Genomic DNA, 23738 nt, shown 5'->3' with positions numbered 1-23738 from the left:
GTGTACTTGAAGCCTTTCCTGACAGCTCAAAATTTAGCTGGAGAGTTTTTCTTCCATGAACAGCTTATCCTGCTGTATTATCATTTGATGCCTATAGTCCCCAATGGCCCCTGAGCTTTGTGAACATAAGGTCCACACTGACCTGTTCACATTGCATTCTTATCACCTAGACTGGTGCCTAGAGCATACACATCAGATTCTCTAAGCACATTTCGTGAAATCAGGACCTTTATGGCTTTAATGAATTTAATTCGATGATCTAAACCTTCTTGGTGAAAGTGTTGTATGCTAGCCAAATAACATCACACATTCTATTCTTCACTTATGTTTAGTTGAAGCTCACACTGAATGAATTCCTTACAACTCAGAAGAAATGTTGTGACTTGAGTCCTAGCAAGGGTAACTCCTGACTCTGACCTGACTTGGCTTCTAACACCTGCATCTTTGTTTTCCAAGACAAAGTTGAATATTGCAATAAACCTTAAGGGGAAGGAGGAACTGAGTTGGGCATGGTTCCTAAAATTCCATTGGAGAAGCACATGTGAAAGAAACCTTTCCTGGGAATTCCTCTTAGCTTCCAATTCTGAACCATGGTGACATTTTATTTCAGATTTCTGAGTAGGCAGCCTGTTTAATAACAAAATAATGTTAGGAAAACGTCATTAAAGCTTTGTTTGCTGTCCACCTATTTGGGATAACCTGAGAACATTAACTGTTCCAGAAAAGGAATGGAAAACAAACTGAAGGTACTAATTAGCATGAATTATTAATAGAATTTATTAACAAAAATCCCATCTTATTTTTTTTCTCATTAAGCATTTGTTTTAATGGGTCTTGAAATTTTGTAAAACGATTTTCGGTCAAGTTGTTTCCATTAAAAAAGTACTGATTTTAAAAATGAGTAACTTAAAACTCTCTCTCACACACACAGTTCAGAAATCATTTTTCCTTCTGAGGTTTTATGATGCATGGTTATCATTAACCAGTCTTTTCTATCAAGCTTAAATGGCCGATTGACACAAACAGTCCTGAGACCACTCTTCCCCCACTGTTACTATTGGAGTGGCAGGTTTTGGGGATATGATTTAGCCTTCTGAGCTTTCTGGGAAGACTTGGTGACCTTGCCAGTTCCAGCTGCCTTCTCGTCCACTGCTTTGACGACACCCACAGCAACCATCTGTCTCATGTCATGAACAGCAAAACGGCCCAGAGGAGAGAAACTCTCAAAACACACACAGGGTTGCCAGGAACCATATCAACAATGGCAGGATCATCAGATTTCAAGGACTTAGGGCCATCTTCCAGCTTTTTCCCCAGAATGATGATCAATCTTCTCCTTCAGCTCAGCAAACTTTCAGGTAATGTGAGCTGTGTGACAACACAGCACAGGTGCCTATCCAGCACTGATTTGGTCTGGATGGTTCAGGATGATCACCCGAGCCATCAAGCCAGCTGTTTCCAATGGTGGCTCATTTTTGCTGTCAGCAGCCATACTGCCATGACAAACATCTTTGACAGATATGTTCTTGACACTGAAGCCCACGTTGTCACCAGGAAAGCGTCATGGTGCCTTTCAACAGATTTTGCTTCATTTGTAACACTGACTGGAGCAAAGGGCACCACCACGCTGGGTTTGAGAACACCAGTCTCCACTGGGCCCACAGGGACAGTACCGATTTCACCAATTTTGTAGACGTCCTGGAAGGGCCGACACAAGGGCTTGTTGGTTGGATGAGTTGGTGGCAGCATGCAATCCAGAGGTTCAAACAGTGTGGTTCCACTGGCATTGCCATCTTTATGGGTGACTTTCCAACCCTTGAACCAAGGCACGTTAGCCCTTGGCTCCAGCAGGTTGTCACCATTCCAACCAGAAATTGGCACAAATGCTATGTCCAGATTGTAGCCAATTTTCTTAATGTAGGTGCTGATCCCTTAACAATTTCCTCATATCTCTTCTGCTTCAGTATCTCTTCTGTAGAGTGGTTCAGGGAATCCATTTTGTTAACACCAACATGTAAGAGTTTCACAGCCAGGTGTGGAAGCCAGAAGGGCATGCTCACGGGTCTGCTCATTCTTGGAGATACCTGCTTCAAATTCACCAACACCCACAGCAACAGGCAGGACAGTACAGTCAGCCTCAGATGTGCCTGCAAGCATGTTTTCGATGAAGTCTCTGTGTCCTGGGGCATTGGTGATGGTCACATAATGCTTGCTCGTCTCAAATTTCCACAGGGACATATCAATGGCGATACCATGTTCACTTTTGGCTCTCAGTTTACCCAAGACCCAGGCATGCTTGCAAGGGTTTTTTCTCAGCAGCCTCCTTCTCCAATTTTTTCTATAGTTCCTTTGTCGATCCCACCTCAGTAATAGGTCAGATGACCAGTAGTGATAGACTTGCCTGAATGTATACATCCATGACAAACATGTTGCTTTGAGTCCTTTACTTTCCCATTTTGGTTTAGGATTAGTGGTGGTTTTTATGTCACCTGTGGTCTGGCAGCAAAGCTGTATGAAAAAGCTCATTTTATTATTTTTAAAAATTTAAATAAACAGATCCCTATGAAAGATGCATAGATAGCATAATTATATTCTGTTCACCTTTATGAAATTTGAAACATTTTTTCTTTCTCTAAAAAGGAAAGCATACTTATTGTTATTATTATTGTTATATCACTTTATTTTTAGTATCTTTCATAAAGATTGCTTAAAGACTAGAAGAAATTATAAAAAGAACTTTTTAGGAAATAAGATATAAAAGGAAAAGTTAGTAATCTAGCATGGACATATTCTCTGTTAAAGTTAAACTTTGCATTCAAAAATTTTAAAAAATCTTCAGGATTGGTAGACCACACCAAAGAAATTTTGAGATCTGAAGAATATAAAAATAGAAAATATTAATTACAGCAAATCTGAATATATGAAAGACATTTAGTTTGTCCTGTATAAATGAGAAGAAAATGTCTCAAATTGATTTTTTACTTTTTATTATTTGAGACAGAGCAAGTGTGGAGAAGGGCAGAGGGGTAGAGAGAATCTGAGGCAAACTCCACGCTCAGCCCAGTGCTGGACATGGCCAATCCCATGACCCTAGAATCATGACTGGAGCCAAAATCAAGAGTCTGGCACCCAATCAACTGAACCATCCAAGCACCCCTCCAATTGATTTTTATTTTACTCAGTCCTCTGAACTTTGATAATTCTGAAAGGATGGCCTGGCAATCCTTCTGCATACTGGATACAATGCTATCAGAATATCTTCTTCCCTCACCCCTCCTTAAGAAATTACACACCTGCAATATATCCAAGGAAAATAATTTACCCTTTCCCTATTACTCTTGTGTCCTCCAGGTGGTATAGTCTATATAGTGTAGTGCCTTATAGTAACACGTTACAAAATGGAAAGTAACGTTTTTTTGTCATTTTTTTTTTCTATCTTCTTTGCTACAAGCCATGGAAGACTAACACTGCTAAAAATAATACTTAGCTCAATGAAGGGATCATTACATACTTGTAACAGAAGGTAACTCTGTGGCCAGCCTCTGCCAAGTGAGTCTTAAAATACATACATCCTCCAAATGGTATGTATTTTGAGTAACTACAATTGTATTGCTTCAGGCAAAGTACTTGCAGACCTAAGACTAGACTGGCAGAATGTGCTGAACAATTAACTTTTGTATTAAATTAGAAGTACTTTCTTTTAATTTCAGTTGATCGTAAGGCATAAAAGATAAAGAAGTTAAAAATAGCTGAAGGGTGTATGACAGAAAAATAAGTCTTCACTGTTTCAAATTTACTAGTAATTAAGACAGCTGTGTGAATAATGAAACATGCATAAGTCAATTTTCCCTCCTACCATATATTCAGGGAATTTTGACCTGAGTTTATAAAAGATCATACATTCACACAAGGAAGTTTGGATTTTTTTTTTTTAATTTAAGGACAATGCCATGATAAGTTCTTGCTTGTACCATATTTGTTAATTGTAGAGAAGTTAAGTTATACAGTATTTTAAAAATTTTTTTAATGTTTATTTATTAAAAAAAATTTTTAATGTTTATTCATTTTTGAGAGACAGAGAGAGACAGAGCACGAGCAGGGGAGGAACAGAGAGAGGGAGACACAGAATCCGAAGCAGGCTCCAAGCTCCAAGCTGTCAGCACAGAGCCCGATGCGGGCCTGAACCCACAAACCGTGAGATCATGACTTGAGCTGAAGTTGGATGCTTAACTGACTAAGCCACCCAGGCACCCCAGTGATACAGTATTTTTAAAGAAGTAAATTAAAGTTGCTCAAACCCAGTAATTACTATTATAAAGTTTGTATTTTGTTATATACAAATTTATTCAAAACTATATTCTATATAAATGCATTTAAATTTAGGGTAATGATATATCTATATCTATAGATATATCTATAGATATAGATATAGATGATATAGATATAGATATAGATAATTTTTCAAGACAGAATTTGAACAATATTTATTGGCATTTTTGTACCATATATGAGACATTATGGCAGGTATGGGAATAGAGATGTGTGTAAAGCATAATCACTTTCCTCAATACACAGACTAGGAAGTAAAATAAAGAAGATTACTGAATACTTGCTATATACACTAGAAAGTAATAGGTTAAAAATGTATAAGACATACTATTTTTTGAGGGTGAGAATGAATCATTGTCAAGGGGAGGGGGCCGAGAGACGGGGAGACACAGAATCCGAAGCAGGCTCTAGGCTCTGAGCTGTCAGCACAGAGCCAGACCAGGGGCTCGAACTCACAATCTATGGATGACTTTCACCAGTGACAGTTGAGGTAGAGAAGGAACAGTCTTGCCTTCTATGGCATGAGTGTTGATGTGTTGAGGGATTATCAACACTCACTTTCTCAGGCCTCATCTTCAACATCTCTCTAAACCCTCTGGGTAGCACCCTCAGGAACTTCTGCTTTCTATAACACCACTGCACAACAGAAATACAATGACAGCTACAAATTTCATTTAAAATTTTCCAATAGCCACACAAAAAGTAAAATGAAACAGAAGAAATGAATTTTAATGGCATTCTAAACCAATATACCTAAAATAATGTTTCAATATGTAATTAACATAAAAATATGACGATCTTGCTACAGGTTGAATACTTATTTGTGTCCTCCCGAAGTTTATATTTTGAAACCTACGTAATGGTATTTTGAGGTAGGATCTTTGGAAGGTGATTATGAGGATGAAGGTCATGAGGATGAAGCACTCATGAATAGGACTAGAGTCATTATAAGAGACTCCAGAAAGCTCCTTCACCCCTGCTTCCATGTCTTCCAAGAAGACAGACTGTCTATGAACAGGATACAGGCTCTCATCAGACACTCTATCAGTGTCTTATCTTGCACTTTCCAGCCTCCAGAATTGTGAGAAATAATTTTCTGAGATTTAGAAGCCACCCCAGTGTATGGTATTCTGTTATAACAGACCAACAGACTAAGACAAGTCTCTTACATTCTTCTCAAGGCCTTGAATTCGGTGTGTAATTCATACACCGCATACTTACATCTCAATTCAGATTAGTCACATCAAGAGCAGAGTAGACATACGGGGTTAGCAGCTATCCTATCGATCATCACAGCTCTGCAAAGTGTCCTCATCTATGTGTTTGTCTCAAAAAGGTAACTTAAAATCTGGCAGCCACATCTCATAGACTTAAAGGAGGGTAGAGACACACAAATAAAAATTTGTTTCTATGCATGCCAGTATTTCTTTATACATCTCCTGATTTTGCTCCTTCCTTTCTTTTTTTAAGCAGAAAATTATATTGTACTGATCCATCTTGGGAAATGCTCTTTTTATTTACTTGTTTGTGCCCCTCCAGTGGTATTTTCCATATTACCCCATGCACCCCCCCCACTAATGACAACTTATTTGAGAATGCCTATTTAATGTTGCATTTCCACAATAATTAAAATTTATTTTGTTCACACCACGATTCTCAAATGCTGAAGAGTCAGCATGAACACTTACATTCTCAGTTATTCCCAGAGGCAACTGTCCTTTGCAATTTGATGTAAAGTGCAGGTGTTAGAAATAAAAGTGGTCCTGAAAGCAGAGCTGTTGGGCACCAATGTTATGTTGTATTCTTCTTCTGGCTTGAAATTTGATGCTTTGATGGAACTACTATCTGCATTAACTTGACAAATCTCCCTATATATACATTTAATGGATGAAAAGGCGAAGGCAAAGAGGAAAGATTAATTAGCATGTCAGAGGTCACGTAATGATACAGCGACAGAGACAGTAACAGAGGTACGTACCCAGGAAAATGAATTTGCAGGCATTTACACAAAATACTTGGAAATTTAATTTTCCTTGGTGAGAACCATAACACAGTACAAAAAACAGGAACTTCTGGGCGCCAAACACTATATGAATGTAAACTGCTCAGTCATATTAGCATCATGTAAATGCTTCTGTATTACTTTTGTGTTTGTTGTCGATCTTTGTCACAGGAAAACTGATTTGTGTCTTTATATTGACCTTTCTAACAGTTGTTAGAAAGGTTCTAACAGTTGATATGTGTTATGTAATCTAATGATCCATGAGATCATTACCTGAGCTGAAGTCGGACACTCAACTGACTGAGCCACCCAGGTGCCCCAAACATTAAAAAATTTTAAAAAAGAGTACTTGCAATTATAAGTTCTTTCTCTGCCTTTTTGAGATGTAAATAATTACATATATAATGTTTTGTATATAATATTATATATATAGTTTTAAACATATATAGTTTTCATACCAGCGATACCCCAAGACCTGACCTTTACTACCCACCTGCTTGTACTCACTGACCTTTGTCCCACATTGTCCCTTAAGCTTTTCTTTCCAGTTTATCACTTAACTCAGACAAATGGAAACCAAAACCACTCCTCAAGTGATAGCAACTCTCCTGAGAAGATCTCCCACCTGCCAAGACCACCCAGACCAGTTTGGTCAAAACCTTGAACTTGTACCTGCACAGAAGGACCATAGAGTGACTCTAGAATGACCCACAACAACCTTTACCAGATTATAATAGTAAAATCTCTGACCAAGGAGGAACACAGGCCTCATCTACATAACATACAATGTATGAATAGGCATGTTTCATTAAGGTGCAGGCGCAGCCTTATGCCTGTCTCTACATATGGTGACAAGGCTTCCCTATCTAAATATTCATCCTAACCCTGGGTAAAGGAACCCATTCACCCTTGCTCGGGGAGTCATGGCTTTGGAAGTTATTCCCCGTGATCTCATTTGCTGCAAATAAAGTTTACTTTGTGCGACAACTCACCTGGTGTGTCTGTGGCTCACCAAGAAGTGAACCCACATTGGTTCGGTTACAGTTTTAGATATACATAATTTTGGATATGTATATAGCTTTAGCCATATATATAGTTTTAGGTATTACATAGTTTTAGGTATGTGTATTTTAGGAATACATTCAAAAGCAATAATCAAAGATTTATGAATAAGGATACTTAATATATATATATATTATATGATTCTAAGTCTTTAGTGGTTCAACAGGAAGTTCTGTCTGGTTTTCATTTTCATATTAAGACTACAGCTTTGAAATGTAGCTCTGAAATGCATACATATATATATATAATTATCCTCAGACGCAGTACTTTGAAAAATTCATTTGATTGTTTATTTTTTATTTGTATAGAATTTTTTAAAAAATTTTATCTCATTTTTCCATCATGATAAGTAGACTTATTATTATTTTTTAGATCTTGGTTCTTTACAGTATAATAATAACTTCAAACCCAGTAAGGGTTTGGAATGAAAATATTGTATCTTGAAATATAATCATGATTTTATATGCATTCTATCTGAAATATGATTTATTGAAACAATCTTTGTCTTCAGAAAGTATCCTGTATAATTTAAGTGAAATATCTTTTGTGAGACTAAAGAAAAGGTGTAGGTTGTGTATTTTCTCTTAATAATATCCTGTTATCCTTTTATAAAGCTGCATAAGAAAGACTTCTCTTATGTTTGTGGGAAGAATAATTGCTAAAAGGAGATTGGTGACAATATAATTATATAATGTATCAGACAACATCTTAACAAATCATTGTTTATACCATGGCTCATTTCTGCAACGAAAAAATAACACAAAATGAAAAACAGGTCTGATTCTCACTTCATTTCAAAAAGTAAATGTCAACATATTTGAATATAATTTCTACAATTTCAGATTGTATAACTTATGATGGTATCATTATAGGAAGTGGGAGCTACCATTCTCCATTAATATGGTTTGATATTTTTCCAAAATAAAGTGTTTTGATCTTATCTTCAAACTAAATATATTTTCTCATGAAATATCTGCACAATTCCTCCACCTCAGAGAATTAAATATTATTCAAGAAGAGCTAGCACTGATTATGAAAAAGATAGAAGTCAAATTATCAACTATTTTATCTTTATTCAATTATATTATTGAATATCTGGCATATAGTAGGGTCCTTCATAAACACTTATTAAATAAATTAATCTTGCATATGGTAGTTTCTTTTTTTTTACAGTTTAACTTTTAGAAGTTCAATCTATCTTTTTAAAGATAATTATAAGAAGTTTTCATAAAATAAATTTACAAGCACATTACTCTTTTACCAATTACCTTCCATAATAGTGTCTGAGTGACTAAATGTTTTTAAATATACTTCAATAGCATGAATATATTTTTGCTAATTATCTTCATTGATATCTGCCTCTTTTCTTCTGTCACAAAAGAAGGATTGCTTTCTTATTTTCTGGTTCCTTCCCTCTCCACTTGAAGAGAACCATCATTTCACTATTGAGTCTCAACTCACCTGTATACTTAGCTGTTCCTTATTTATAACACAATTTCTCTGTCTCTCTATAGGTTGAAGTCTATTCTATATTCAGGAACCTCCCTTGACTTTACATTCTGTTCCAGTTACCACTTTTTGTCACAGTCTGTTCCATTTTTGAGACACATTTTTATTCCTTTCATGGTTTCTACTGATAAAAGCCTCAAGGCTATGGAATAGTTTGATAGTAATTCCTCATCTTGAAGATTCACATACAATGAGTTGTAAGAATTAACACCCGAATACTATACATATCTGAGGTCTGTGGTTTCAATTTCTCCTCAGTTAATTATTTATTTTCATGCAATTGTCTTGAAATGTTGTCAAGCTTCCTCTCTCTTGCTCAGGCTTGTGGATAGAATTTTACTACCTCTTTTTTTCATGATGGTATACCTTCTCCGACCCCTAATTTTCTTCAGGAAGACCAGCTCCAGCTCCTTATGCATATGTAGCCTATTGCCTCAACCCTTCTTGAGTGACTATCAAAACCCCAGACCTCCATACTCCAACCTGGTCCGATTTCAACACTGTTTTCACACTCTATTTCAAATTTGCTACCTTTGGATTTTCACCCTCTATTCTCTTGAGATATGCATTCACTTACCTCTTGTGGATCTTCTATTGCTTAGTTCTTCTTTCTTGGTTTACTATTTTAGGGAAGCACTTTCTGTCCTAGCTCCCAAAGTATGGAAGAAAATATGAATAAAAGGTGAAATTTTGAGACCTTAGATACTTCGCAATATCCTTATTCAATATGAATGCTTGATGGAAGGGTGTCTTGGGATAAAATATTAGATTGGACATTTTCTTAAAAGTATTTAAGACTTTTTCTCAATTTTCTTCTACTTTAGAAGTGGCTACAAAAGATCTTATATTATTCTTGTTTATGAACTTTGATTATAATTGTCTGTCATTCCTTCTGTGTGAGTTTTAAGACTATTCCTTTATACACAATATTTTAAATATTTTGTGTTTGATAAGAGGGCTTTTTTATGTGCTGGGATGATTATTGATGAGTTGATCCTTTCAATCTAAAAAATGATTTTTGGTTATGGTAACTTATTTGTCTTGTTTCATTATATATTATAAAAAACTCCTTTTTTTGCAGAGTGTTTTGGATATTAGAACACATGAGATAATAAAATAGAAAATATGTGCCTTTAAGTAGTTTATATTCTAATAGAGGTAGACAGATTTTTAAATATATATATATGTTTATATATATATGTGTGTGTGTATATATATATATAGGCATTTAAGCATGGCATGGGTAATGATTAAGAGAGAAATCAAAGGTAAGTAATCAAACAAGTGGATAGTAGGACATGAAGTCAGAGGTGAAATAATGGAAGTAAGGTAGATTTTATAGGGACTTAAGGGTATTCAATAATAATATAGTTATTTGCATAAACTAAGACCCTTTTTAAAAATGAAAATATGAATTAATAATAACTATGCAAGGAAAATAGGCATAATCTGAAGTTTTCTTGGGTAAACCAAGACATAGGTTCACCTTAATTGTACATAATTTTAATACATTTCATGTTACCTTGAGTAAAGTGGGGAGAGAGTCCATGTGTGTGTGCGTGCGCGCGTGTGTACTCACTCATGTGTGTGCAGGTGAGTGACATGATAATTTTTTAAAGGGATAACCATTGTTACTGTGTTGAGTCCATATGGTAGGAGAACCAGGGTGAAAATAAGGAGACAAGTTAAGAGTCTTCTGTGGTAATCTGGGTGAGAAAAGATGGTGGCTCCGAATGGGGTGATGGCTGTGGAGGTGTTGAAAAGTACTTGGGTTCTAAATATATTTTAAAGGTATAAATGCAGGTTATCCTGCTAGATGGGTGAAGGCAATGAGTAGGCCATTAACTGGGATTCTATTTCTTCCATAAGAGTTTGAGGAAGCACAGAAAGAACAAGAGAGTTAAGAATGCAAGGAAACTACAATGATTGTTGTTTCAAGGAAACTACAATGATTGTTGAGCTGGATAAGGGGGGAAGAAAGACACTGAGGGGGAAGGTGCATTGAAAAGTGAATATACCAGAGTACGATACTAAAGAATTCTAGGGACTGTCAGAGATGGACTAACAAACAGAGGAAGTGAGCCAGAAAAATAAGGTGTTTTTTGTTTTTTTTGTTTATGTTTTTGTTTTTGTTGTTGTTGTTTTTGCTGTTTTTTAGAAAATGGGAAAGTAAAAAATGAAGAGTTGACATTCTGGTATTGATAAATTCTAGGAGGTTATGACGCTTGAAAATGAGTGGTTGGCATTGAATCACAAGACAGAAGTTAAGGAACTGACAGAATTCCAGCAGAATCATCTTGTCTATATTGAAGTAACAGTAATTAAAACATGAATGATGTTAGAGATAATTACAAAAGCCAGGGGCTAAATGAGTTTGGAAGTAAAAGGGAATGGTCTTGAAAGCCAGTGAATGAACACAAATGTGAGGTGTAAGTAACATAATTGGATCACATGATATTCAGTGCTGGATTTTTATGGAGAAGGGAATACACATGGACTAGAGTCAGCATCAGCCATCAGCACAGAGCCTGATGCGGCGCTCGAACCCACAAACCATGAGATCAGGACCTGAGCTGAAGTCGGAGCCTTAACCAACTGAGCCACCCAAGCGCACCTCAGTTTCTGTTTTTTTGAAGTTTATTTATTTTGAGAGAGAGAGAAAGCATCAGTGGGGGAGGGGCAGAGAGAGAGGAAGAGAGAGAGCATCTTAAGCAGGCTCCACACTGTCAGCACAGAGCCCAGTATGGGGCTTGAACCTACAAACCACGAGATCACGACCTGAGCTGAAATTGGACACTTAAATGACTGAGCCACCATGCACCCCACAGTATGCCAATTCAGTTTCTAACACAATTGTTTACCATCTTTGTGACCTTATATGAGTTAATTAACATCTCTGAGCATTTGTTTCTTCATGTGAAAAATGAGAATAATACTACTAATATGGAATTTTTAATTAGGAGAAAAAATATGAAAGCTAATAAATATTATTCAAAGCTCATAGATATTATTTTTACCATTAGTATTATTGCTAACCAAAACTAAAGCAGAATATTTCAATTTGTAAGCATTCATAATTTGAGTTTCCTTAAAACATTGAATCATTATGTGAATTGAGAAATGAATTTCTGCACTTTCTTTTTTATTTCATTCTGAGAAGGCTATCTTTGAAGCATATAGCTATGAACTCCAGGAATTAATTTTCCAAAGTCAGCACAGACACAAAAAAGAACACATGATATAATTAAAAAGGAAAGTATCATGCTGCTACATCAGAAGCAGAGTTTGAAAAAAGAAGTAGGGATGTCATTTCATGGTGGGAGGCAGGAGGAAGGAGGCTAATTTTTTTTTTAAGAAAAGAAATTAAGACATGTTGAAATAGCACTCAGCCTGCAAAGTCAGAGAAGGTTAAAAATATTTATGTTATTGTTGAACCAGCAAAGAGGAGGAGTCACCACAAGGTATCTATAGGCTTTAATGACAGAATTTTCCACAGTTCACATTTGAAAAACCTACATTTCCCATTATCTAGAATTGAATTTATTTGTGCAACGATTTATAGGAACATAAATAGCAAGAGTAATTTTATGACACTTAGCTAAGATTTTTACTACTACCTTTGTAAGTGGGAGGGTTGGTAGTAAATCCCCCAATAAATGGTACTTATACTATTTTATGTGCATTTGTAGATAAATACATAGATGCATAAGTTAGCTTTTGCTGCATAACAAAATATTCCAAAATGCAGTGGCTTAAAACAACAGCCTGTTATCTCACAGTTTTGTTGCCCAGGAATTCAGCCACATCTTGGCCAGGTTCTATGGTTCAGGGTCTGCAATCAAGGTAATGGCCTAGATGGTAATCTTAATTGAAGGCATAACAGGCTGCAGGGCTTGAAAGCAGGGAAGGACTTGCTTCCCAGCTCAGTTATTATCATTGACAGGATTCATTTCTTTAGAGGTGGTTGAAGTGAGAGACTCAGTTTCTCATTGGCTGGTGGCCAGAGGCTTGCTCACTTTCCACATGAGCCCCTCTGCAGGGAAGCTCACAATATGAAAGCTGGCTTCCATCAAAGCAAGTAAGAGAACAAGAGAAGGTGAGCAAGAGAGAAGCCAAGTCTTCTTGTTGCCTAATCTTTGAGCTTTTTACCATATTCTATTCATAAGTAAATTACTAGGTCCAGCCCACACTAAGGAGTATGGATTATGTATAAGAGTAGAATACTAAAAGGAGAGGGTCTTTGGGAGCCATCTTAGAAACAGACTGCCACAACAGACCATATATACATACCCAAATATGTATATAATAATAATATTATGTATATTTATGTATAGAATTATGCTGTATACATTATTTATATACATATTTATACACAAATACAGGTTTACATAAAATTTAAAAGATAATTAATAATTACATATAATAAATATATATTATACATATTTATTTATAAAATACATATGCAAGAATATACAAGTAGAAATATATGTTTATGCTAAATATTGAGTAAATAATACATTTTTAGATTTAGGTTTATTTATTCTAAATTAATCATTTTGGTTGCAATTAAAATGTTCAGAGTATACATAATTTCAAATATTGCTGGAGTGTTCTTGAAAATGTATAGTTTCAAATTTCACTTTTAATCAAGAATATCACGTATAGAATTTGTAGAGCAAATGAAGAATAGTGCTGTTTTCAATACTGGTGGCTAGAGTAACCCAATTTTGGTTGGCCACAGATTATTATACCTTTGACACCTTTATTTGCAGTTATTTACATTTTTTTTAAAGATTATCTTCATTTTTTAATTTTAAATTTTTATTTCTTTTTCATTTTAGAGAAAGAGAGCATGACAGAAAGGGTGAACAGGGGAGAGAGGCAGAAGAAGAGAGAGAGAGAATCTTAAGCAGGTTCCATGCTCAGCATGGAGCCCAATACAGACAGGGCTTGATCCCAAGACCCTGGGTTCATGACCTGAACCAAAATCAAGAGTTGGATCCTCAACTGAGTGAGCCACCCAGGCACCCCTAATTATTTTCATTTTTTAAAAACACTTTTGGCAAAGTAAAGTATTTTAAGGCATTAATTTCTTCAGATTTTCTTCAAACATTATTTTCTAGTTATGAAGCTAGTGACATACTAAGTGACAACTAATTAATGATAACCAGTTAATTTCTAAACAAATATGTACAGCACTCCTTGTTTCATATAAATATGAACATAAGAAAAAAACAGTAACAAGTTAAATTTAAATTATTATCAAAGGCAACAGAGGAAAAAAATATTAACAGAATGGGTATATTGGCCATCTTACAAAAAAATGATCCCTAAGATAAACATTAATGTGATTAATATATTTCAAAACACATTATTTTTTAATATTAAAAATAGCTTGCTGTCAGAAAATTGTTGAATTATCTCATACTCTTCTGGGGGAATTCTAGTAGCAATAGTACTACATGTTCTTCTAATAAGGGAATTCACATTTTCTGGCTCATGGCTAAAGTTACCTATAATAATAGCAACTTTCAAATGAATGTCAAGCTTGCTACATTTACAGAGGCCCTTTGGAGGAGCAAGCTAGGGAGGCTCATATCAGTTCATTTTCAGAAATCCTCTTTTGGGCTCTGATTAGTCAACTATTAAATAATGTAATTATTCAAAACCTGAGGTGAAATTCAAAATGCTGTATTTAAGAAGCACTATGGCACTGTCAGTCATCAGGGAGAATAGAGCTGACTCTTAAGTGTAACCAGAAGACACTGTTTGAATGACAGCTTAGGATAATAGAGCAGACCATAGCAGTTATAGGTGTTCTACAAATTACCTTTCAATCAATGGCTGCATGGGCATACTCATTTTCAAATTGTAATTCATATGGAAATGTACTGTGGCAGAGAAAGAAGTTTCCGAAAAAAAATAAATGTAATTTAAAGATAACGATAAAACTTGATCAATGTGAAATAATGTTTGCTAGCCCTATTCTCTATAGTTTATGATAGATACAATACATACTAGAAAGTAATTTAAAAATTAATATCACTTAGGAAACAGCACTTTAGAAACACAAAATACAGTTTTTTAACAATGATAGTTTAATCTCTCTCCTTGCTTCTGAATAAGGCCACTAAAGTCTTTTTCATTTATTATCACTTCTTTACTAAAAATCTTAGAGTTGCAAGGCATCATCACAACTACATCCAGAGTGTTAACAGCACTATTCTTTTAGCCCTTGATTTATCATCTTTCATCAGATTCCTACATGTGACCTTCCTACTGCAGGGATTACAAAGACATGGGATAAATACCACTTGAGACAAAAAGTGTACAAAATATAAACATAAAAAATATGCAATAATAATTCTGTAATGAAACACTTGTTTATTTTCTGCCATTTGCAAGCCTGGGAGCCCTCTTTGTAGTATAGGGGCAAAGGACTTTAGCTTTCCTGGGGCGCCTGGGTGGCTCAGTCAGTTAGGTGTCAGACTTCAGCTCATGATCTCACAGTTTGTGTTTGAGACCCTCGTCCAGCTCTGTGCTGACAGCTCAGAGCCTGGAGCCTGCTTTGGATTCAGTGTCTCCTTCTCTCTCTCTGCCCTCCCCCACTTACTCTCTCTCTCTCTCTCTCTCTCGAAAATAAATAAACATTAAGAAAAATATTAAAAAAAAAAGACTTTAGCTTCCTTATGTCCACAACTGATAGTCCCACTTCTGTAAATCCCTTTCTATCTAGAATTTCTATCATGTATTTCCCCCTTTTTAAAAACACATTTTCCACTTTTCTCATTATATTATATCTCTATCCTCAACTGAATTCTCTTCTACTCAAAACTAGCCAAATTAAAAACCTTGACCTTCCATAACAACTTCCTCAATATTACCATTCTTTCATAAGCAAGATTTCTGACATGGTGGCCCACATGTTATATTCACCACTCGCTTACCTCCCATTTATCTGGTTTACCTACTGAAATTTGGTGTTAATCCTTCCCTCTCTGGGAACTCCTATGGACATTTCCCAGTATCTCAAATGGAATTGCATCTCTAAGGGATTACATATTCTGAGCAAATTTCTACCCTCTATTTTCCTTTCCCTCTGGGTACACCTTAGTCCCTCAATAAGTAGAATGATAGAGTTGGTGTCAGGTGTTGTAATAGTGGGGGAACAAAGCAGATTTCCTCAGAAATCAGCTCTCATACAATTGGAGAATAATGGTGGTGGTAGCTGATCAGTGCTCTGACTAGAATGACTTTGTATATCCGATGTAGAAACAGAGAGCAGTGGGCTATTTTTTCTAGTTTACTCCCTGTGATGGGTTGAATTTTGTCTCTGAAGTCTTTTTTTCCCTTCAAATCTTTATTTATTTATTTATTTATTTATTTAGAGAGCTTGTGAGTGAGTGGGGGAGGAGCAGAGAGAGAGGTAGAGAGAGAATCCCAAGCAGGTTCCTTCCTGACCGTGCAGAGCCCAAGGCAGGTCTTGAACCCAGGAACCGTGAGATCATGACCTGAGCCGAAATCAAGAGTATGGGGCTTAACTGACTGAGCCACTCAGACACCCCTGAATTTTGTCTCTCAAAAGATGTTGAATTCTAACCATCAGTGCCTGTGAATATGACTTTATTTGGAAATAGGGTATTTTCAGTTGATCAAGTTAAGGTCATTCAGGCAACCCTAATCCAATATGAATATGTCCTTATAGAAACAGGAAACTTGGACAAAGAGAACATCGTGTACCATTGAAAGCAGATCAGGGTGATGCACCCGTTGCCAAGAAATGCCAGAGATTGTCCAAAAACAACCAGAAACTAGGAAAGAGTCATGGAACATCTTTTTTGTCACAGCTTCTTAGGAACCAGCCCTGCTGATACCTTGACCTTGGACTTCTAGCCCCCAGAGCTGTGGAATGATACATCTCCATTGTTTAAGCTACCTAATTAGTGGTACTTAGTTACAGCAGCCCTAACAAAGTAGTTGTGAAAATAAATAAAGGAAAGTTCATTAAAAATGGAGTTGGGAAAAAAAAATAAAACAAAATAAAAACGGAGTTGGGAATCCCTGAAAGGGGACCTCTCAGGCACTACCACCACCCCTAAGAAGCAAATCTGGAATTCTCCAACTGGGAGAAGCCTACTTTACACACCTTAGTGTAGGGAGAAAAAAGTTTCTCCTTGCCCAGCAACAGTTCAGCCAATGAGAAGCTGCCACATCCAGCCTGTGAAAAGGTACAACAGCCCCTCCAGCTTCTTTTTTTCCTCTATAAAAGCAAATCCCTCCTCTGTTCTCCAGACTTGCCTGTGGTCAACCAAGGTTCTGAGCTGTCAACAGAGAACCCTATGCGGGGCTTGAACTCATGAGTGGTGAGATCATGACCAGAAGTGAAGTTGGATGCTCAACCTACTGAGCTACCCAGGCACCCCTGGATCTTTTTCTCTTTCTTTTCTTTTGTTTCTTTTCTTTTTTTTTTTTTTAAGGTCAACATAATGAACTCAAATTGGTCAAACAAAGTGTTAAGAGATCATTATATTCTGCTTCTGTCAGTTTTATTAGAAATGCACTTGTAGGAAAACTTTTTTTTTTAAAGGATACATTTGTTTCCAACAATGAAAAATTTCTGGAATTGTAAACATTCATGAATTTTTTAAATGAGTAATAAAAGAGACTTTATCAGGTATGCAAGAAGGTTATCATTTTAGACTATAGAGGTTTAAATAACATTTATTGCAATTTATTACTATAAAAACAGAACACACGTTATATACAAAGTTGAAATAAAATGCTGATGTATATGTCAGCGCGAAAAGCATTGTGTCCTGGCTCTTGGCACCGATGCACTAAAGAATTAGAGACTGGCTTCCAAAGTGAAAGCAGAAAATGGTTTTAATAAAGCAACAGTATATTCTCTAGGGCAGAACAAGCAGGTTCCCTGAGGTAGAACCAGTCTCTAGGTTGTTTTAGGATTGGATTTTTTGTGGTCTCTAATGGAGGCTGCTTCCAATCATTTGGGGGACTCCTCCCACAGGTTTGGAGGGGGAGTTTTGATCCTAAAAGACTTGCACCAGACTAGTCATGGCAGCCCCTCCCCATTGGGGATGACTGTAACCCCCATTATATAATGGGTGTAAGGGTCACCCTGGGGCAGAGGTGTAGAGGTCTCCTCTTCCAGAGTGCATGCTCTGGTCCTGTGGCTCTTGGTATGTTAGCCCCAGGGTCTCGGAAGCCACAAGGTCAGAATGTTGTGCCCCTGGGTTTCAAATGTGTAACCTCTTTATATCATCATCCTTGCCTCCAGTTCATGTCTAACTAACTGCCTACTCTATCATTCCTCCCTCAAGGACTTGGGACTCTGAAATCTTTCAGGTCAATGAAGGTTCCTCAGGGCATTCCTTCCACTGCTTACATCTAGCTTTTACCTAACATATATATGAAGGCATAATAAAAAATGGCCCATGATATCACTTTCCAGAGATAAATATTATGCTCATCCAGCTAATTTTTTTTTCTATTTTTAGTTATAGTTCTATAATCTTATTTGAAATGTATCATCAGTATTTCCATGTGTCATAAAGTAATAATAGCAAAAAATGTTAGCTATTATATGCATATCAATTGGGCACCTATTCTCTGCCAGTATGGGATAGTATGGATTCATCTTATACTCTGACATAAACATTATATTTGTTTTCATTGTTAACTGTTAAAACTGAAAACTTAGAGATTTTAATTATATAAACATTTTTATGCTTCTCTGAATATTTCTCTTGTGCAAATTCCTGGGTCTTTATACTGCTATTTAAAATGCTTTTGGCAAATATTACAAAATTGCACTTCAACAATATTATATTAAATTACAGTGCATTTAGAAAATTATGAGTGTTCACTTGGCTCAACCCTACCAATACTGGATGTTATATTAAAAAACAAAACACAAAACAAAACTAGCAATTTGGCAGCCATATTGTTAGTTAAATCTAGCAGCTAATTTACATTGCTTTAAACATTAGATACATTTATGAGTCATTAATACTTACTCTTTTTAAATTACCTTTTGCAATACACATTGAGCTGTTTCTTTCTGAGATTGTTCCCAATGAAAGATCATATCCTGGTTATATTCCGATTATATAATCTACCCGTTGCTTTGCTTCAATTGATTAGATAAAATTCAGCTGGTAGACCCAACTGGAACCATCAAATTGTCTTCCTCAGCAATTTAGAATTGGAAAACCACAGAATTCAGTAAGTTGCCATTAGTATCTTTAGGAACTACTATCAAGTTGGGTTTGAGCAGCCACTGCTGGATACGTTCATGATGAAGTAGATGATGGAGGGTTACATATGTTCACTATTCCAAATGTGCCACATCAGCATTGTTCAGTATGATGGCTGCTATCTACTGCTATGGTGGCTCTTGATTATTTGAAATGTGACTAGTGGGGCTGAGGAATTGAATTTCTAATTTCATTTAATTTTAATTAACTTAAATTTAAATAAATAAAAACTATTGTACTGAACAGTGCGATTGTAGCAGAAAAGGCCGAAGGTTGCATACAGAGAAAAGAGAAATGAAAGATTCTGTTGCACTGGAGAAATGGAGAGAATTAATGATAATCTCTAAGTGCTTTTGAGCTTCATGTTTTTTTTTGTTCCAGTTCCCAGTGAAGTTAAACTGTATATTTCCTGCTCTGAATTCAGTGATACTAAATGCTAGCATCATAAATAATAATTGAGGTCATTTTTCAGGTCATTTTTCCACTTGTGTTTTCTGCTTGACTCAAACTGTGAAACATACATTTTCCTAGAAAACTGTTTATCCAACTGGGAATTTAACAATGATAAGAATTCACTATTTTCTTAAAGAACATTTTCTTCATATGGGATGGTGTGTCTCTATTTTGTTGATAAGAATAGTCTGCACTCCTTAATTATTTTTTCTGTTTACTAGCTACATGATTTCTGTTTTTTTAGGTTTTTTTCTTCCCTCTTCCTATTTATTGTAATTTGAATAATGTCTTTAATGCCATATAAAGAAATAATTCTTCTAAGCAGCAGGCCAGGTGTTTTTCTATCAGAAAAATTCTACCTGAGTTAAAAAAAATATTCCAACCTTACTTAAACTCTTTCAGGGAATATAAAAAACTAACCAAACTATAACTGATGTTTACATCATAATACTTAGCATTGATATCAAAACTAGAAAAAAGTATGAGAAAAAATTATAGGCCAATCTCATTCCTAAATATGTAAAATCTTAAGCAAAATATTAGTAGATCTCAGTAATGTATAAAGAATATATCATGATATAATTGGGTTAAGCTCAGGTGAGCAATTCAAGATTTATTGAAAAATAGTTTTAAAATGTTGCTAAATAATTACAGATATAAGTAAAAACCACAGAAAGAAGTGCTTTATAGGACAACATTGTCAATAGTCCTAAAACTGATGAGAAGTCACAATGTAATTATAGTTAAGAACCTACAAAAATTCTCATGAAAGTGGGAAAAATTGATTGCTTTATCTACAATTTCTGGGTCAGCAAAAGGCCAATTAGAGCAAAGATACTCTTGATAAAGAATAATAAGCTTATAAGACATATTCTATTAACTGCCAAGAATTATTATTAATTATTATTATTTAAACCCATACAATATTAGTATTAGAATAGTGAAATTGGCTCTAGGAACAAATTACAGAGCCCAGATATTGTCCCATACATATATAAAAACTTTAATTCTGAGATATGGGACATTACAGACCCCAGAGGAAAAGAGACACTGGTCAATATATGATGCAGAGAAAAGTGATTACCCATATAGGGAAAGAAGTCACAGCACTCACACTATGCTCAAACAATTCCATCAGTGTGAAACGTCAAGCTTTAAAAAACTCGAAGAAAACTATATACAAATATTTTTACGGCTTTAGCATAAGAAGGGGTATTATGAACAGGATAAATTTGACTACAATGAAATTAGAGAGCTCTTGCTCTCCCTCTCTCTCTCTCCTCTCTCTCTCTCCCCTTGGTTCATTAATGTACACTGTGGGGATGTCAAAGAGGCAAATCACAAGTTGGGGGAAATGTTTGCACCAAAAATGATCAACAAAGAATTTTGTACACGTGATGACAATACTGAGTGCTTCTACAAATTCATAATCTTAATAACAACAAAACAATAGAAAAATGAACAAAAGATATAGAAAGGAAACATTTCTTTACTCATTCACCAGATATTTACTTAGCATCAATGTATACTAAACAGTGTCCTGGATATAATATATGTTGTTGCAGAAAAAGCACATAGATTCTTTATTCTCACAAAACATATTCTAGTGGTGGCAGACAAAAAATAAATTAAATAAATAAGTGCAATGGAGAAAATAAAGCAGAAAAGGTAAGGTAAGGTAAAGGGGTAAGGAGATTTCCATTCGAAGGAGGTTCTCAGTAAGCAAGTGACCTTTGAGAAATGATCTGAAAAAAACAATGAAAGGCACATCATGAAGTTGTTGGGGGAGGGAAAAAAAAAACCACTTTCCAGGCAGAAGGAAACCTGGGAGCAAAGACTCTGAATGTCAAGTGTGTTTGATAAACTCATAGATCAACAAGAAGCTTAGTGTAATTAAACTGGAACAAGAGAAGACTTGATAAAATGAAGAAGGAGAAGTAATTGGGGATCAGGACAAACAAGCTCTTATCAGCCACAGAGAGACTTTGGTTTATATCATATGCACTCAACTCTATTCACATCAGACAAATGAAAGTTCAGACCAAAACCAATATTATTTTATGTCACTAGAATAAAAAAACTGGTTCACAATTACAAATGTTGGCAGGGATATGAATAAACACCAGTTCTTGCTGGTAGAATTCTAAATTCTAGTGCACTCTTTGAAAGCAATGCATTTATGGATGACCCATTAATTCCATTTCTAAATTTATAGAGGAAGCCTTGTATACATGCTCCAGGAGATATATACTAGAGGATATTCACGATAGTACATTTATTGGATCAAAAATTGGAAACAAACAACCCAAATAGCCTTACATATAGATATACAATGAAGTGTTGTATAGCAAAGAAAATAAATGAACTAAAACTGTGGTAAAGATAAACTTTATATCTATAATGTTGCATAATAATCATGTTGTGGGAGACTATATTCAGAATGTACCATTTTTAAATGCTTATAAAGGGGTAAACATTTATCTTATTTATGGAAATATAAATATGGGATAAAGGAATACAAAAACATAAGAAATAACGGACACAAATTTCTTAATGACAACCTCTAGGGAGATGGTGGGGTGGAATGGAGAAGGGGAAGGAGAGAGTCAAAATAAGCAGTTGATGATACTGGTCCAGTTCCCAAGTTGAGTACTGTAGGGGCCCAGAGCATGCTGCCCCCAAATGCGCCACTTTGACATAAAGATGATTTTGAGGTAAAAGTATTCAAAACCCAGCAGATGCAGGAAAAGTGCTCTCCCTCCCCCTCAACCACCTAACTTTACATTGGAAAGGAGAGCCTGTACCAGGAAGAGAGCTATTAATAGAGACTACTCTTTACCTAAGGAACTTACCTGCATAGTACAGCAACCTTGTTTTTCCAAACATCTTTCACTTTCTTGTTAATAAGCTTTCCCCCCCTTTGTACCCTCAGACTCCCACCCCTCTCCTTAGCTCATATAAGCTTCATGTTGTTTCACTGTCCTTGGAATTTCATGTCTATATGGATTCACCATAGTATGCCTATTAAATTTGAGTTTTTCCTGTTAATCTGTCCCATGTCAATTTGATTCTAGGTCTAGATAGAAAGACCATAGTGCAGAGGAATGTCTCCTTCCCTGATAGTACTTACTGCATAGGTTTTGTGAAGTTTTTACATATATGTGCATACATATATATATATATGTATGCATATATATGTATATATATGTATGCATATATATGTATATATGCATATATATGTGTATATATGTATGTATACATATATATGTATGTATACATATATATGTATACATATGTGTATATATATATAGAGAGAGAGTCTATCTAATTTGTTAATTAGATCTTTTAACTATAAGTAATATGACAAGCATAATAAAATTTATGCAAAGGCAAATGACTCAGTGTGATTGTCTCATATTATTTTAGATTCATATTTAACAGTTTCCTAAACCATGATGTATTAGTTTCCTCTGGCTTTTGTAGCACATTAGCACAACCTTAGTGGCTTAAGCCAACAGCATTTTATTCTCCATTCTGCAGGCTAGACATCATAAATCAGTCAGGGCCTCACTCTTTCTGGGGGCCTAGGGGAGAATCCATTCTTGGCCCCTTCAGCTTCTTTTTGGTGCAGCATACTGGGGCTCCCCTTGGCATTTGGCTGTGTCACTCCAATCTCTGCTTTGGTCTTCGTATTGCCTTCTCCCCTCTCTGTGTCTCCACCTCTTCTATCTCCAGTCTCTTTCTGCCTATTATAAGGACATTTGTTACTGGATTTAGGGTCTACCCTTTTAATCCAGGATTGTTCATTTCACAAGCCTTATTCCCATCTGCAAAGACCCCTTTTCCAAATAAAATTAACAATCACAGATTCCAGGAATTTGTTTGCATATTTTTGTGGGCACCTTCTTCATCTGGCCACAAATAATTATGATATTCAATGATTATTACTTGATTATTGAATCAAGTTAACAAATCGAGACTAGGGCTTTTACAATTCATTAAAATGCGTTCCTTAAATGTGCTATATAAATTAGGCAACTTTCATAAATTTCTAAGCGTGTGAAGGTCCACACTACCTTGAAATCGTATACAGCCATTTCGTAAATCAT

The 23738-nt window shown here is 35.6% G+C and overlaps 1 pseudogene; it reads right to left on the bottom strand.

The window, feature by feature from the left end:
• Positions 1–1054: 1054 nt before the first annotated feature.
• LOC125156207 (elongation factor 1-alpha 1-like) lies at positions 1055–22515 on the bottom strand (annotated as a pseudogene).
• Positions 22516–23738: the final 1223 nt, after the last annotated feature.

This window comes from Prionailurus viverrinus, chromosome F2, assembly GCF_022837055.1.
Source record: "Prionailurus viverrinus isolate Anna chromosome F2, UM_Priviv_1.0, whole genome shotgun sequence".
In the NCBI taxonomy this organism is placed as follows: domain Eukaryota; kingdom Metazoa; phylum Chordata; class Mammalia; order Carnivora; family Felidae; genus Prionailurus; species Prionailurus viverrinus.
This window is presented reverse-complemented; position numbering and strand designations above follow the sequence as displayed.